We start from the raw sequence: 14,280 nt of genomic DNA, 5'->3' as shown, positions 1-14,280 counted from the left end.
TTAATTCTACTGAGTTTGTCTGCGGGCAGGCTGGCCTGCATTCTCTCTGTGTCCAGTACCACACCTAGGAATGTAATCTTAGCTGATGGTCCCTCCGTTTTCCCATGAGATACTGGTATACCCAGGGTGTCGAATAAAGACCTCAGTGCTAGCAGACTGTTGGGATTACCGCCTGGGGGATCTAACAGGAGAAAGTCGTCCAAGTAATGTATGACGTGTCTACAACCTGACACATTTACCAGTACCCAGTGCAATGCTCTTGCTAGCTGTTCGAACAACCACGGGCTGCTCTTGGAGCCGAACGTGAGTCTTGAGGCGAAATAGTACATGCCCTGCCACTTTATGCCATACCACTTCCACAACTCTTCTGCTATTGGTAGCAACTTGAAGGCATCGGCAATATCTGCCTTTGCTAACCATGTACCTGGTCCCAACTGAAGAATATTTTGTATAGCGAGGTCGACTGAAGCATATTTCATAGCAAATTCTTCAGATGGGATCAGGGCATTCAGGCTGGGTACTACAGAAGAATATGGGGCAGATAAGTCGTAAATTAAACGTTTTTTATTGGAGAATTTCCCTGTCACCACCCCGACCGGACTGACCCTCCAGACTTCGAATGGTGACGTCTGGAATGGCCCGATGATGAAGCCTTTGGTTAACTCCTGTTGGATTAATTCCGTAACGACCTGGGGTTGCTGCGTGGCTGACCGTAAATTTTTGCACTCAAACGTAGATTGAGGTAAAGACACTAAGCCTGTGTGGAAACCCAACCTGAAGCCTGTGAGTAACCATTGTACCCAGTCTCGTTCCGGGTGATCTGCCAACACACCAGCCAGCGCATCCACCTGGACCCCGCCTAGTCACGACTGCTGTGACCTCTGAGAGCACAATGAGCTGGGATGGGCCCGGAAGCAGAGCAAGCACACGTGCAACAACCTGCAGTTGCTGAAATTGCAACTTGCCAAGTTGTAGTTGTTGCATACCTGGCTCCTGCCCAGGTACCTCACAGGGCGCCCCAGTTTGTCTACAGCAGTCGAGAACTTGTGCCCGGGAGCAGGAGAAGCCGTGACCCCCCTACTGGTACTTGGCTCAGGCTCGTGGCTGGCGCTGGAACACCACGGGGCTGTGTGTGAAATAGACTGGCAGATGGTGCAGGTCGGAGCCTTCAACCCAGCAAAATGCTTACAAAACAGTTCGGTGTCTACCACTCCCCAGTCTGTTTCGTAAGCGAACTGACTGACCCCTGCCGCAGCCTTTGCCGCAAAGGACTTGTGGTACTCGTAGAAGTACGACCCGCCGTATTTGTACGCAAACTCTGATAATTTGTACAAATACAGGTCCAGCTCTTCCCTCCTCTCTGGTTTCTCAGTACAGATCACATCCCTGTATAGGCTGAAAGCAATCACAAACTCTACTATAGTGAGCTTGCGGTTTAACCTGGCATCCTTGCTCTTGAAGACCACCGAGACCTCCCCACATGCTACCGTCTTCGTCTCAGTGACGTCTTGGGTGCTGATAAGCAAGGATGCCAGGTTAACGTCCTTGCCGTCCAGAATATCCTTGCGGATGGAAGCGGGAATGAAGTGTGATGGCGTGATTTTTGGAGGAGTTGTTCCCCTACCTACAGGAGTTGCCACCATAGGCGTAGCTGGGGTTGCGGGTGCAACCGCCGCGAGGGGAACTGATGCTTGGGACGCACTACCCCTCTCGAATGTGTCCATTCTGGATTCCAGGCTGGACATGGAGGACAACATGCTGTTCATCATAGAATGCAGTTGTGCCAGGGACGTGGCTACTGTCTGCCCTGACATGTCCTGCTGACTGCCGCTCGCTTCCTGTCCTGATGTTAGCAGCTTGTATAATTCTGCTTTCCTAGCTGCCGCCGGAAATGGAATTCCCTTCTTGCGAAGCTCCTCCATCAATCTGGGAATTGTCCAGGATCTGTACGCCGTGCCTATTCCCTGCTCGGAACTCCTGGCAGGGGTTTCTGGGACAGACAACGTGTCTTCGATGTCTGATGCGTTCGACATAATGCCTCCACCTGTCCGGGCCATGACGGGTGCCGGGGAGAGATTAATAAAACATGAAAACCATGTATGCCTTCCGACTCTAGTTGATAAGCCCTTCTGCTACTAACCTGCCAACTACCACCGTCAACCGTCAGGCAAGGACCTAGGACAACACGATATATTAACACATGCTATAACATTCCTACTATCGACTCAGGTGCCTACCACCTCACCGTGTACTACCTAGACCAACTCTCCTGGCTCGTTGACCGTGACTATACTAGACCATCCCAATTGTCGTGAAAACATGATCGTGGGACAGTGAAACCGCCAACATTTACACCATCGTGACATAAGGTTCTAAGGCCTGCGGAGCACAAGCCCCTGTCGTGGACCGTGTGAACGCAACGTGTCGCCTCGTGCGAATTGCTCTGAAAATGTGTCCGCAACTGTCTTGTCGTGGTTCCGTCCTGCAAGATGTTTCGGGAGATAGTCTAATTATAAGTGTATTGCTCTGAAGACGTGTCAGCAGCAATGAGTCGTAGCTACCCTCCTGAAGAACGTGTCAGGATAAGTGGATCTGCGCTTAATCGTACGTGTGCCGTGTGGTATGCTCTGAAAACGTGTCAGCAGCAAACCAGATGTAGGTTACCCCCCTGAAGACGTGTCAGGACAACGGGTTAAATTCCTACCAATGAATGACGTATGGTATGCTCTGAAAACGTGTCAGCAGCCAATAACTGTTATGTCCCCCCCCCCCCCGCCACCCTGCATGCGTGTCAGGGTGACGGTTCACTTCTATTCAAGTGTGTAGCGCGATGGCATGCTCTGAAAAACGTGTCAGTAGCAAACCAGCTGTAGGTTACCCCCCTGAAATCGTGTCAGTACAACGGGTTAACTCCTACAAAAGTGCGTAACGTGTGGTATGCTCTGAAAGACGTGTCAGTAGCAAACCTGGCTGTAGGTCACCCCCTGAAAGCGTGTCAGGATAACAGGTTAAACTCCTACATATGTGCGTGACGTGTGGTATGCTCTGAAAAACGTGTCAGTAGCACACCTGGAAACGAGTTGAAGATGACCAGCTGTGAATGCTGCCCCTAAATCGTGTCGGACTGCAGTTGTTGGTTACTCTTATGAGTCCGTAACGTGAGCTATACGGTGTGCTCTGGCCACGTGCCAGTAGTCCTTGTTATGCGGGAGTGTCAATGTTTGCTCCTGTGTGGCGTTCCGTATGTCCTGTGATGCTAGCCATGGGGCCTGTCCAAGGAATGACACCCGTCCCCCTTTTTTATTTTTTTTTTATACGACCATGCCCCCCACATGTACATGCATACGCATCTGCACCCACCCTCTGCATGTGCGTACACCTGCGCATGCATGCCCTGACGCGTCAGACGCCAATAGTCGTTTCAGAGGTTTACTGTTATGTCCCCCCCTGTGTTGGCCCCTGTTCTGTTGTCATATACTGAGATCTATCCGGATGAGCTGCGGCTGTTGACCCCCTGGAGACATGACCTCCGCCCCACTGCACGTGGTATCCCCGTGATCACATCTCCAGAGTAGTCACAGCCTGTGCCTTGTCAGATCAATCATAGCTGTCAATGTATCTCAGTAATGTGCATCAACTGTGACAACTACCGGTTCCCAGTGCTAATACATATACCTTGGAACATACCTATGAGTTTTGACTGTTTTGCCAGGACTTGTCCTACGCACTTTTAAGCCTATAAAGTATAAATGCATAATGTAACAATACCCAGCCACATAGTACGTTATCCCATCGTCAAGATTGAAGACCTTGTACCCTCCTTCTTGTCAGCGATATGCATGGCACGTACCCTGTCACAACCACCGCCGGTGATCACTCAGAAATAACGACATAACAAGTTATCACCATCCTCAGTACCGACATGCTGCCAATCAACCCCCCCCTCACAGACTCTGCACTGCCATCTAAGCGTCCCTGGCAGAATCAGTTGGCTGCGAATCTGCCGTCCCCCCTGCGAGGAACCGTTTGCGGGGCTGTACGTTTCACGGGCGTGGCCACTAAAGGCCCCTGTATCCAGCGCTTACCCGTCCTCTGGATTCAGTCCTGGAGATCGATGCGTGTCCCCTGGCTGAACGCCCGCCGTTCACCTGACCGGAACCGGAAATCCCCGCTTGCTGACGTCCCTTCCTGTAACGTCTCCAACGCTGTGCGAACAACGCTGTGCGATGAACGTGCCGGCTTGCAGAGAGGCCGAACGTTAAATACACCCGGCCCCTCCCACAAATTCAGCCGTAGGCTTCTCACATATATATATATATATATATATATATATATATATATATACGCGCACACACACACATATATATAAACGTATTCTCCGTTGAGATATTGCAGCCGCTGCTGTGTCCAGGCCCAGGAGCCTTAGCACTGTGCTGTGATGTCACTCAATACCACTGACATCACTAGGTGTAAACAACATCTCTCCTTTGCTGTGTATGTGACTATGGAGCTGTTTGGTGATGTCGTCTATTATGGCCTTCATAGAAGCAACAGGAGATTGTTGCATCCATCTAGAACCCTCAGAACTACAGTGCTATGATGTCACTCACTTCCACAGGCCTTGCAGAGTGTAAACAACAACAACCCAGCTTTGTTGTGTATGTAACCATAGGGATTTGTGATGTCACCTAGAACCTTCACAGCAGCGACAGCTTTATGAGGAGCATCAGCACTGCTCTGCCTGAGCAGAACCATCACCGCCATAGGTTGTCAAATAACCCGGGTTTAACCCACACAGGTAAGTCCAATGGGGTGCAGGCATGTCCTCTATGCTTACAGCTTCCCGTGGGTGTTGGTTTGATACCGTTTGGGGACAGCCAAGGAGGCATCTGCAGGCAACAAAGGTAGGTGTGTGCTTGTGTGTGTGTTTCCTATGCAGATCCTAAGCCCAGTGTCACATGCAAGTAGGAGGAGTAAGAAGGGTTCCTGGCAAATCCGGGTTATGGATTGCATTTAAAAAGGCCCCGTGGGAGTGCAATGGGCCCCTGTCTTGCTGCTTAGCAATAATGGTATGGGTTTAGGTTCTGCTGTGTGTACTGGTGGTTGACTGCCCCCCAGCCCAGAGTGTGCATGGAAAATTGTCTGGCAGCCTCCCTGACAGCAAGCAGTGATAGTGCCCATGAAGGGCACCTTGTTGGGCCCGCCCCTTTCATGGTTATCGCTTCTCGGCCTTTTGGCTAAGATCAAGTGTAGTATCTGTTCTTATCAGTTTAATATCTGATACGTCCCCTATCTGGGGACCATATATTAAATGGATTTTTGAGAACGGGGGCCGATTTCGAAGCTTGCTTCCGTCGCCCTATGCATTGACCCGATATGGCAGTATCTTCGGGTACAGTGCACCACCCCCTTACAGGGTTAAAAAGAAAGATTCCTACTTTCATTGCTACCTGCTTGCTGGCTAGCCAGCTAGCCAGCCCTGTGGGCCTTGCTGCTGCTGCAGCCAAAAAACAAAAGGTGGTGCTGCTGCTGCTTCTGCTGCTTCTGCTTCTGCTTGTGTCTGGCCGCTGTTGGAGCGTCCAGGCACAGGACTTCTGCTGCTGCTGACTAAATGGCCTCCTTAATTGGATCATTTGAGTAGCCAGCACACCTGTGCAGGTAGGGCATGACATGATAGGCAGCTGCCTTGATAGCGGGTGGGTGCTGAATGTTCCTAATTGACAAAATAAGATTAATGCTTATGAAGAAATATAAAATCTCATCCCTTCCCCAATATCGCGCCACACCCCTACCCCTTAATTCCCTGGTTGAACTTGATGGACATATGTCTTTTTTCGACCGTACTAACTATGTAACTATGTAACATAACATGGGGGGGGGGGGGGTCTCCTGGCTGTTCACACAGGTGTGTCATTGCTGTACATTGACCATGCATTGCTTCTGTGGTATTGCAAAGGCAAAGACAAATGCTTCCAGCCATCCATTGCACTAATGGATTGGTCATCAGCTGGCTGTCTATGTCCCGCATCAATATAGACCAAAGTACAGAGGGTTAGGCTATGCTATTGTGCACCTACCTGATGCATCAGAAGGTGCGAGGCCCTTGCTAAATTCTGTGCACAGACTTTGAGATCTATACTTTAGACTGTATCTAAACCTGCTCCAACATGGACTGACATTCTGGCCTACTTTCAGCCGATGCGACTTGTCTGTCGCTGAACAGTCGCTTTTTATGTATTCAGCACCTATGTATAATGTTGTAAAAATGCTCTAGAAGCTAAAGTCGCAGAAATGTCACACATATTTGGCCTGCAACTTTCTGTGCGACAAATTCAGACAGGAAAAATCAGTATAAATCCTTAGAAAATTATCCCCCAGTGTCTCCATCTGCTGGCGGTATTGAATAAGCATTGCTGCACTGATGGGGTATGCATTAGACGAAAAAAAAGAAGAAAAAGAAGAATAATACGCCCAGAAAAGAGGCGAAAAGGAGAAAAACGTAAAAAAACGTGAAAAAAAAGTAAGAGGAAGAGAAGGGAAAAAAAGGTGGAAATGGGTTTAAAAGTGATTTCGGCGGAGAAATATATATATATATATATATATATATATATATATATATATATACGCGCACACACACACATATATATAAACGTATTCTCCGTTGAGATATTGCAGCCGCTGCTGTGTCCAGGCCCAGGAGCCTTAGCACTGTGCTGTGATGTCACTCAATACCACTGACATCACTAGGTGTAAACAACATCTCTCCTTTGCTGTGTATGTGACTATGGAGCTGTTTGGTGATGTCGTCTATTATGGCCTTCATAGAAGCAACAGGAGATTGTTGCATCCATCTAGAACCCTCAGAACTACAGTGCTATGATGTCACTCACTTCCACAGGCCTTGCAGAGTGTAAACAACAACAACCCAGCTTTGTTGTGTATGTAACCATAGGGATTTGTGATGTCACCTAGAACCTTCACAGCAGCGACAGCTTTATGAGGAGCATCAGCACTGCTCTGCCTGAGCAGAACCATCACCGCCATAGGTTGTCAAATAACCCGGGTTTAACCCACACAGGTAAGTCCAATGGGGTGCAGGCATGTCCTCTATGCTTACAGCTTCCCGTGGGTGTTGGTTTGATACCGTTTGGGGACAGCCAAGGAGGCATCTGCAGGCAACAAAGGTAGGTGTGTGCTTGTGTGTGTGTTTCCTATGCAGATTCTAAGCCCAGTGTCACATGCAAGTAGGAGGAGTAAGAAGGGTTCCTGGCAAATCCGGGTTATGGATTGCATTTAAAAAGGCCCCGTGGGAGTGCAATGGGCCCCTGTCTTGCTGCTTAGCAATAATGGTATGGGTTTAGGTTCTGCTGTGTGTACTGGTGGTTGACTGCCCCCCAGCCCAGAGTGTGCATGGAAAATTGTCTGGCAGCCTCCCTGACAGCAAGCAGTGATAGTGCCCATGAAGGGCACCTTGTTGGGCCCGCCCCTTTCACGGTTATCGCTTCTCGGCCTTTTGGCTAAGATCAAGTGTAGTATCTGTTCTTATCAGTTTAATATCTGATACGTCCCCTATCTGGGGACCATATATTAAATGGATTTTTGAGAACGGGGGCCGATTTCGAAGCTTGCTTCCGTCGCCCTATGCATTGACCCGATATGGCAGTATCTTCGGGTACAGTGCACCACCCCCTTACAGGGTTAAAAAGAAAGATTCCTACTTTCATTGCTACCTGCTTGCTGGCTAGCCAGCTAGCCAGCCCTGTGGGCCTTGCTGCTGCTGCAGCCAAAAAACAAAAGGTGGTGCTGCTGCTTCTGCTGCTTCTGCTTCTGCTTGTGTCTGGCCGCTGTTGGAGCGTCCAGGCACAGGACTTCTGCTGCTGCTGACTAAATGGCCTCCTTAATTGGATCATTTGAGTAGCCAGCACACCTGTGCAGGTAGGGCATGACATGATAGGCAGCTGCCTTGATAGCGGGTGGGTGCTGAATGTTCCTAATTGACAAAATAAGATTAATGCTTATGAAGAAATATAAAATCTCATCCCTTCCCCAATATCGCGCCACACCCCTACCCCTTAATTCCCTTGTTGAACTTGATGGACATATGTCTTTTTTCGACCGTACTAACTATGTAACTATGTAACATAACATGGGGGGGGGGGGTCTCCTGGCTGTTCACACAGGTGTGTCATTGCTGTACATTGACCATGCATTGCTTCTGTGGTATTGCAAAGGCAAAGACAAATGCTTCCAGCCATCCATTGCACTAATGGATTGGTCATCAGCTGGCTGTCTATGTCCCGCATCAATATAGACCAAAGTACAGAGGGTTAGGCTATGCTATTGTGCACCTACCTGATGCATCAGAAGGTGCGAGGCCCTTGCTAAATTCTGTGCACAGACTTTGAGATCTATACTTTAGACTGTATCTAAACCTGCTCCAACATGGACTGACATTCTGGCCTACTTTCAGCCGATGCGACTTGTCTGTCGCTGAACAGTCGCTTTTTATGTATTCAGCACCTATGTATAATGTTGTAAAAATGCTCTAGAAGCTAAAGTCGCAGAAATGTCACACATATTTGGCCTGCAACTTTCTGTGCGACAAATTCAGACAGGAAAAATCAGTATAAATCCTTAGAAAATTATCCCCCAGTGTCTCCATCTGCTGGCGGTATTGAATAAGCATTGCTGCACTGATGGGGTATGCATTAGACGAAAAAAAAGAAGAAAAAGAAGAATAATACGCCCAGAAAAGAGGCGAAAAGGAGAAAAACGTAAAAAAACGTGAAAAAAAAGTAAGAGGAAGAGAAGGGAAAAAAAGGTGGAAATGGGTTTAAAAGTGATTTCGGCGGAGAAATATATATATATATATATATATATATATATATATATATATATATATACGCGCACACACACACATATATATAAACGTATTCTCCGTTGAGATATTGCAGCCGCTGCTGTGTCCAGGCCCAGGAGCCTTAGCACTGTGCTGTGATGTCACTCAATACCACTGACATCACTAGGTGTAAACAACATCTCTCCTTTGCTGTGTATGTGACTATGGAGCTGTTTGGTGATGTCGTCTATTATGGCCTTCATAGAAGCAACAGGAGATTGTTGCATCCATCTAGAACCCTCAGAACTACAGTGCTATGATGTCACTCACTTCCACAGGCCTTGCAGAGTGTAAACAACAACAACCCAGCTTTGTTGTGTATGTAACCATAGGGATTTGTGATGTCACCTAGAACCTTCACAGCAGCGACAGCTTTATGAGGAGCATCAGCACTGCTCTGCCTGAGCAGAACCATCACCGCCATAGGTTGTCAAATAACCCGGGTTTAACCCACACAGGTAAGTCCAATGGGGTGCAGGCATGTCCTCTATGCTTACAGCTTCCCGTGGGTGTTGGTTTGATACCGTTTGGGGACAGCCAAGGAGGCATCTGCAGGCAACAAAGGTTGGTGTGTGCTTGTGTGTGTGTTTCCTATGCAGATCCTAAGCCCAGTGTCACATGCAAGTAGGAGGAGTAAGAAGGGTTCCTGGCAAATCCGGGTTATGGATTGCATTTAAAAAGGCCCCGTGGGAGTGCAATGGGCCCCTGTCTTGCTGCTTAGCAATAATGGTATGGGTTTAGGTTCTGCTGTGTGTACTGGTGGTTGACTGCCCCCCAGCCCAGAGTGTGCATGGAAAATTGTCTGGCAGCCTCCCTGACAGCAAGCAGTGATAGTGCCCATGAAGGGCACCTTGTTGGGCCCGCCCCTTTCACGGTTATCGCTTCTCGGCCTTTTGGCTAAGATCAAGTGTAGTATCTGTTCTTATCAGTTTAATATCTGATACGTCCCCTATCTGGGGACCATATATTAAATGGATTTTTGAGAACGGGGGCCGATTTCGAAGCTTGCTTCCGTCGCCCTATGCATTGACCCGATATGGCAGTATCTTCGGGTACAGTGCACCACCCCCTTACAGGGTTAAAAAGAAAGATTCCTACTTTCATTGCTACCTGCTTGCTGGCTAGCCAGCTAGCCAGCCCTGTGGGCCTTGCTGCTGCTGCAGCCAAAAAACAAAAGGTGGTGCTGCTGCTGCTTCTGCTTCTGCTTGTGTCTGGCCGCTGTTGGAGCGTCCAGGCACAGGACTTCTGCTGCTGCTGACTAAATGGCCTCCTTAATTGGATCATTTGAGTAGCCAGCACACCTGTGCAGGTAGGGCATGACATGATAGGCAGCTGCCTTGATAGCGGGTGGGTGCTGAATGTTCCTAATTGACAAAATAAGATTAATGCTTATGAAGAAATATAAAATCTCATCCCTTCCCCAATATCGCGCCACACCCCTACCCCTTAATTCCCTGGTTGAACTTGATGGACATATGTCTTTTTTCGACCGTACTAACTATGTAACTATGTAACATAACATGGGGGGGGGGGGGGGTCTCCTGGCTGTTCACACAGGTGTGTCATTGCTGTACATTGACCATGCATTGCTTCTGTGGTATTGCAAAGGCAAAGACAAATGCTTCCAGCCATCCATTGCACTAATGGATTGGTCATCAGCTGGCTGTCTATGTCCCGCATCAATATAGACCAAAGTACAGAGGGTTAGGCTATGCTATTGTGCACCTACCTGATGCATCAGAAGGTGCGAGGCCCTTGCTAAATTCTGTGCACAGACTTTGAGATCTATACTTTAGACTGTATCTAAACCTGCTCCAACATGGACTGACATTCTGGCCTACTTTCAGCCGATGCGACTTGTCTGTCGCTGAACAGTCGCTTTTTATGTATTCAGCACCTATGTATAATGTTGTAAAAATGCTCTAGAAGCTAAAGTCGCAGAAATGTCACACATATTTGGCCTGCAACTTTCTGTGCGACAAATTCAGACAGGAAAAATCAGTATAAATCCTTAGAAAATTATCCCCCAGTGTCTCCATCTGCTGGCGGTATTGAATAAGCATTGCTGCACTGATGGGGTATGCATTAGACGAAAAAAAAGAAGAAAAAGAAGAATAATACGCCCAGAAAAGAGGCGAAAAGGAGAAAAACGTAAAAAAACGTGAAAAAAAAAGTAAGAGGAAGAGAAGGGAAAAAAAGGTGGAAATGGGTTTAAAAGTGATTTCGGCGGAGAAATATATATATATATATATATATATATATATATATATATATATACGCGCACACACACACATATATATAAACGTATTCTCCGTTGAGATATTGCAGCCGCTGCTGTGTCCAGGCCCAGGAGCCTTAGCACTGTGCTGTGATGTCACTCAATACCACTGACATCACTAGGTGTAAACAACATCTCTCCTTTGCTGTGTATGTGACTATGGAGCTGTTTGGTGATGTCGTCTATTATGGCCTTCATAGAAGCAACAGGAGATTGTTGCATCCATCTAGAACCCTCAGAACTACAGTGCTATGATGTCACTCACTTCCACAGGCCTTGCAGAGTGTAAACAACAACAACCCAGCTTTGTTGTGTATGTAACCATAGGGATTTGTGATGTCACCTAGAACCTTCACAGCAGCGACAGCTTTATGAGGAGCATCAGCACTGCTCTGCCTGAGCAGAACCATCACCGCCATAGGTTGTCAAATAACCCGGGTTTAACCCACACAGGTAAGTCCAATGGGGTGCAGGCATGTCCTCTATGCTTACAGCTTCCCGTGGGTGTTGGTTTGATACCGTTTGGGGACAGCCAAGGAGGCATCTGCAGGCAACAAAGGTAGGTGTGTGCTTGTGTGTGTGTTTCCTATGCAGATCCTAAGCCCAGTGTCACATGCAAGTAGGAGGAGTAAGAAGGGTTCCTGGCAAATCCGGGTTATGGATTGCATTTAAAAAGGCCCCGTGGGAGTGCAATGGGCCCCTGTCTTGCTGCTTAGCAATAATGGTATGGGTTTAGGTTCTGCTGTGTGTACTGGTGGTTGACTGCCCCCCAGCCCAGAGTGTGCATGGAAAATTGTCTGGCAGCCTCCCTGACAGCAAGCAGTGATAGTGCCCATGAAGGGCACCTTGTTGGGCCCGCCCCTTTCACGGTTATCGCTTCTCGGCCTTTTGGCTAAGATCAAGTGTAGTATCTGTTCTTATCAGTTTTCATGCTGGTGGGGATGGGTGCTGCATGGAGGATGCAGGTGTACCAGGGCTTTCCGGGGCTGGTTCTGAGGAATCAGCTCGACGGCTGCCCCGATGTGACCTGTTCCCTCCGGGTCTCGCCATGAGGCTGAGAGGGTCTAGAGCCGAGGTACTTTTGTGCCTCGGGGAGTGGTGACCCCGAGGTGCCGAAACTCACTGGGAGAATAGACTCACTGAGTTGAAGCACGGGCACCATAATCTCTTCACCTTGTGGCACTCACCTCTTGATTCCCGGCCTTCTGGCTAGGATCAGAGAAATTTTTATAGATCCGGCCGGATGTCCGGGCAGTATATCTGCACACATTCACTTATTTATTTCTTTTTTGTCTCACTGTGTCACTTTTTGCGTGTTGTGTGTTCACAGGATTGGTCAGGATGCGGTAGCCCTTCTGGGTGTCCCTCCTGGCGGTCTAGGGGAGGTGTGTGTGGCCATTAGGTTCCGCACCTCCCTGCAAACACCCCGGGTACTCCTGCTTTGGCAGGGTACCTACCGTAATCGGCTCTGCGGGCAGATACCTTGGCTAACGCCAAGGGGGATGCCGGGAGCATTTGTGGTCCCCTAGTAGCTTCGGCGAAAAGGGACATCGAACCTGGAACCTCGCAGGTACCTTTTGGTCCGGAGGCGAAGGGTAAGGTTTGTTGGGGGGCCTCTCTCCTATCGGAGAAGGGCTTGCGATAGACCGCATCCTTTGTGCACGTTTTTTTAGTGTAACACGTTTGCACTTTTTCTTGCACTTTGGGTGAATCGAAAGCACGTTCCTCGGCTTTAAAAAAAAAAAAAAATCTGTTCTTATCAGTTTAATATCTGATACGTCCCCTATCTGGGGACCATATATTAAATGGATTTTTGAGAACGGGGGCCGATTTCGAAGCTTGCTTCCGTCGCCCTATGCATTGACCCGATATGGCAGTATCTTCGGGTACAGTGCACCACCCCCTTACAGGGTTAAAAAGAAAGATTCCTACTTTCATTGCTACCTGCTTGCTGGCTAGCCAGCTAGCCAGCCCTGTGGGCCTTGCTGCTGCTGCAGCCAAAAAACAAAAGGTGGTGCTGCTGCTGCTTCTGCTGCTTCTGCTTCTGCTTGTGTCTGGCCGCTGTTGGAGCGTCCAGGCACAGGACTTCTGCTGCTGCTGACTAAATGGCCTCCTTAATTGGATCATTTGAGTAGCCAGCACACCTGTGCAGGTAGGGCATGACATGATAGGCAGCTGCCTTGATAGCGGGTGGGTGCTGAATGTTCCTAATTGACAAAATAAGATTAATGCTTATGAAGAAATATAAAATCTCATCCCTTCCCCAATATCGCGCCACACCCCTACCCCTTAATTCCCTGGTTGAACTTGATGGACATATGTCTTTTTTCGACCGTACTAACTATGTAACTATGTAACATAACATGGGGGGGGGGGGGTCTCCTGGCTGTTCACACAGGTGTGTCATTGCTGTACATTGACCATGCATTGCTTCTGTGGTATTGCAAAGGCAAAGACAAATGCTTCCAGCCATCCATTGCACTAATGGATTGGTCATCAGCTGGCTGTCTATGTCCCGCATCAATATAGACCAAAGTACAGAGGGTTAGGCTATGCTATTGTGCACCTACCTGATGCATCAGAAGGTGCGAGGCCCTTGCTAAATTCTGTGCACAGACTTTGAGATCTATACTTTAGACTGTATCTAAACCTGCTCCAACATGGACTGACATTCTGGCCTACTTTCAGCCGATGCGACTTGTCTGTCGCTGAACAGTCGCTTTTTATGTATTCAGCACCTATGTATAATGTTGTAAAAATGCTCTAGAAGCTAAAGTCGCAGAAATGTCACACATATTTGGCCTGCAACTTTCTGTGCGACAAATTCAGACAGGAAAAATCAGTATAAATCCTTAGAAAATTATCCCCCAGTGTCTCCATCTGCTGGCGGTATTGAATAAGCATTGCTGCACTGATGGGGTATGCATTAGACGAAAAAAAAGAAGAAAAAGAAGAATAATACGCCCAGAAAAGAGGCGAAAAGGAGAAAAACGTAAAAAAAACGTGAAAAAAAAGTAAGAGGAAGAGAAGGGAAAAAAAGGTGGAAATGGGTTTAAAAGTGATTTCGGCGGAGAAATATATATATATCTATATATATATATAT

At 48.0% G+C, this 14,280-nt stretch overlaps 3 non-coding genes and 2 pseudogenes across 3 annotated transcripts; all 5 read left to right on the top strand.

Moving 5' to 3' along the window:
* The first annotated feature begins 5,217 nt into the window (after positions 1–5,217).
* Positions 5,218–5,408, top strand: LOC130311349 (U2 spliceosomal RNA). The gene has a single exon (XR_008859752.1). It is a non-coding gene; the product is annotated as a U2 spliceosomal RNA (small nuclear RNA).
* Positions 5,409–7,497: 2,089 nt separating this feature from the next.
* LOC130311348 (U2 spliceosomal RNA) lies at positions 7,498–7,688 on the top strand. Its single transcript, XR_008859751.1, has one exon. It is a non-coding gene; the product is annotated as a U2 spliceosomal RNA (small nuclear RNA).
* Positions 7,689–9,776: 2,088 nt separating this feature from the next.
* Positions 9,777–9,967, top strand: LOC130311347 (U2 spliceosomal RNA). Its single transcript, XR_008859750.1, has one exon. It is a non-coding gene; the product is annotated as a U2 spliceosomal RNA (small nuclear RNA).
* A 2,082-nt stretch (positions 9,968–12,049) lies between these two features.
* On the top strand, positions 12,050–12,209 carry LOC130311367 (U2 spliceosomal RNA; annotated as a pseudogene).
* A 693-nt stretch (positions 12,210–12,902) lies between these two features.
* LOC130311363 (U2 spliceosomal RNA) lies at positions 12,903–13,079 on the top strand (annotated as a pseudogene).
* The last annotated feature ends 1,201 nt before the right edge of the window (positions 13,080–14,280 follow it).

The sequence above is a fragment of the Hyla sarda genome, unplaced genomic scaffold (assembly GCF_029499605.1).
Source record: "Hyla sarda isolate aHylSar1 unplaced genomic scaffold, aHylSar1.hap1 scaffold_1625, whole genome shotgun sequence".
In the NCBI taxonomy this organism is placed as follows: Eukaryota; Metazoa; Chordata; class Amphibia; order Anura; family Hylidae; genus Hyla; species Hyla sarda.
Note: the sequence above shows the minus strand (reverse complement) of the source record. Positions and strands in the feature narration are given on the sequence as shown.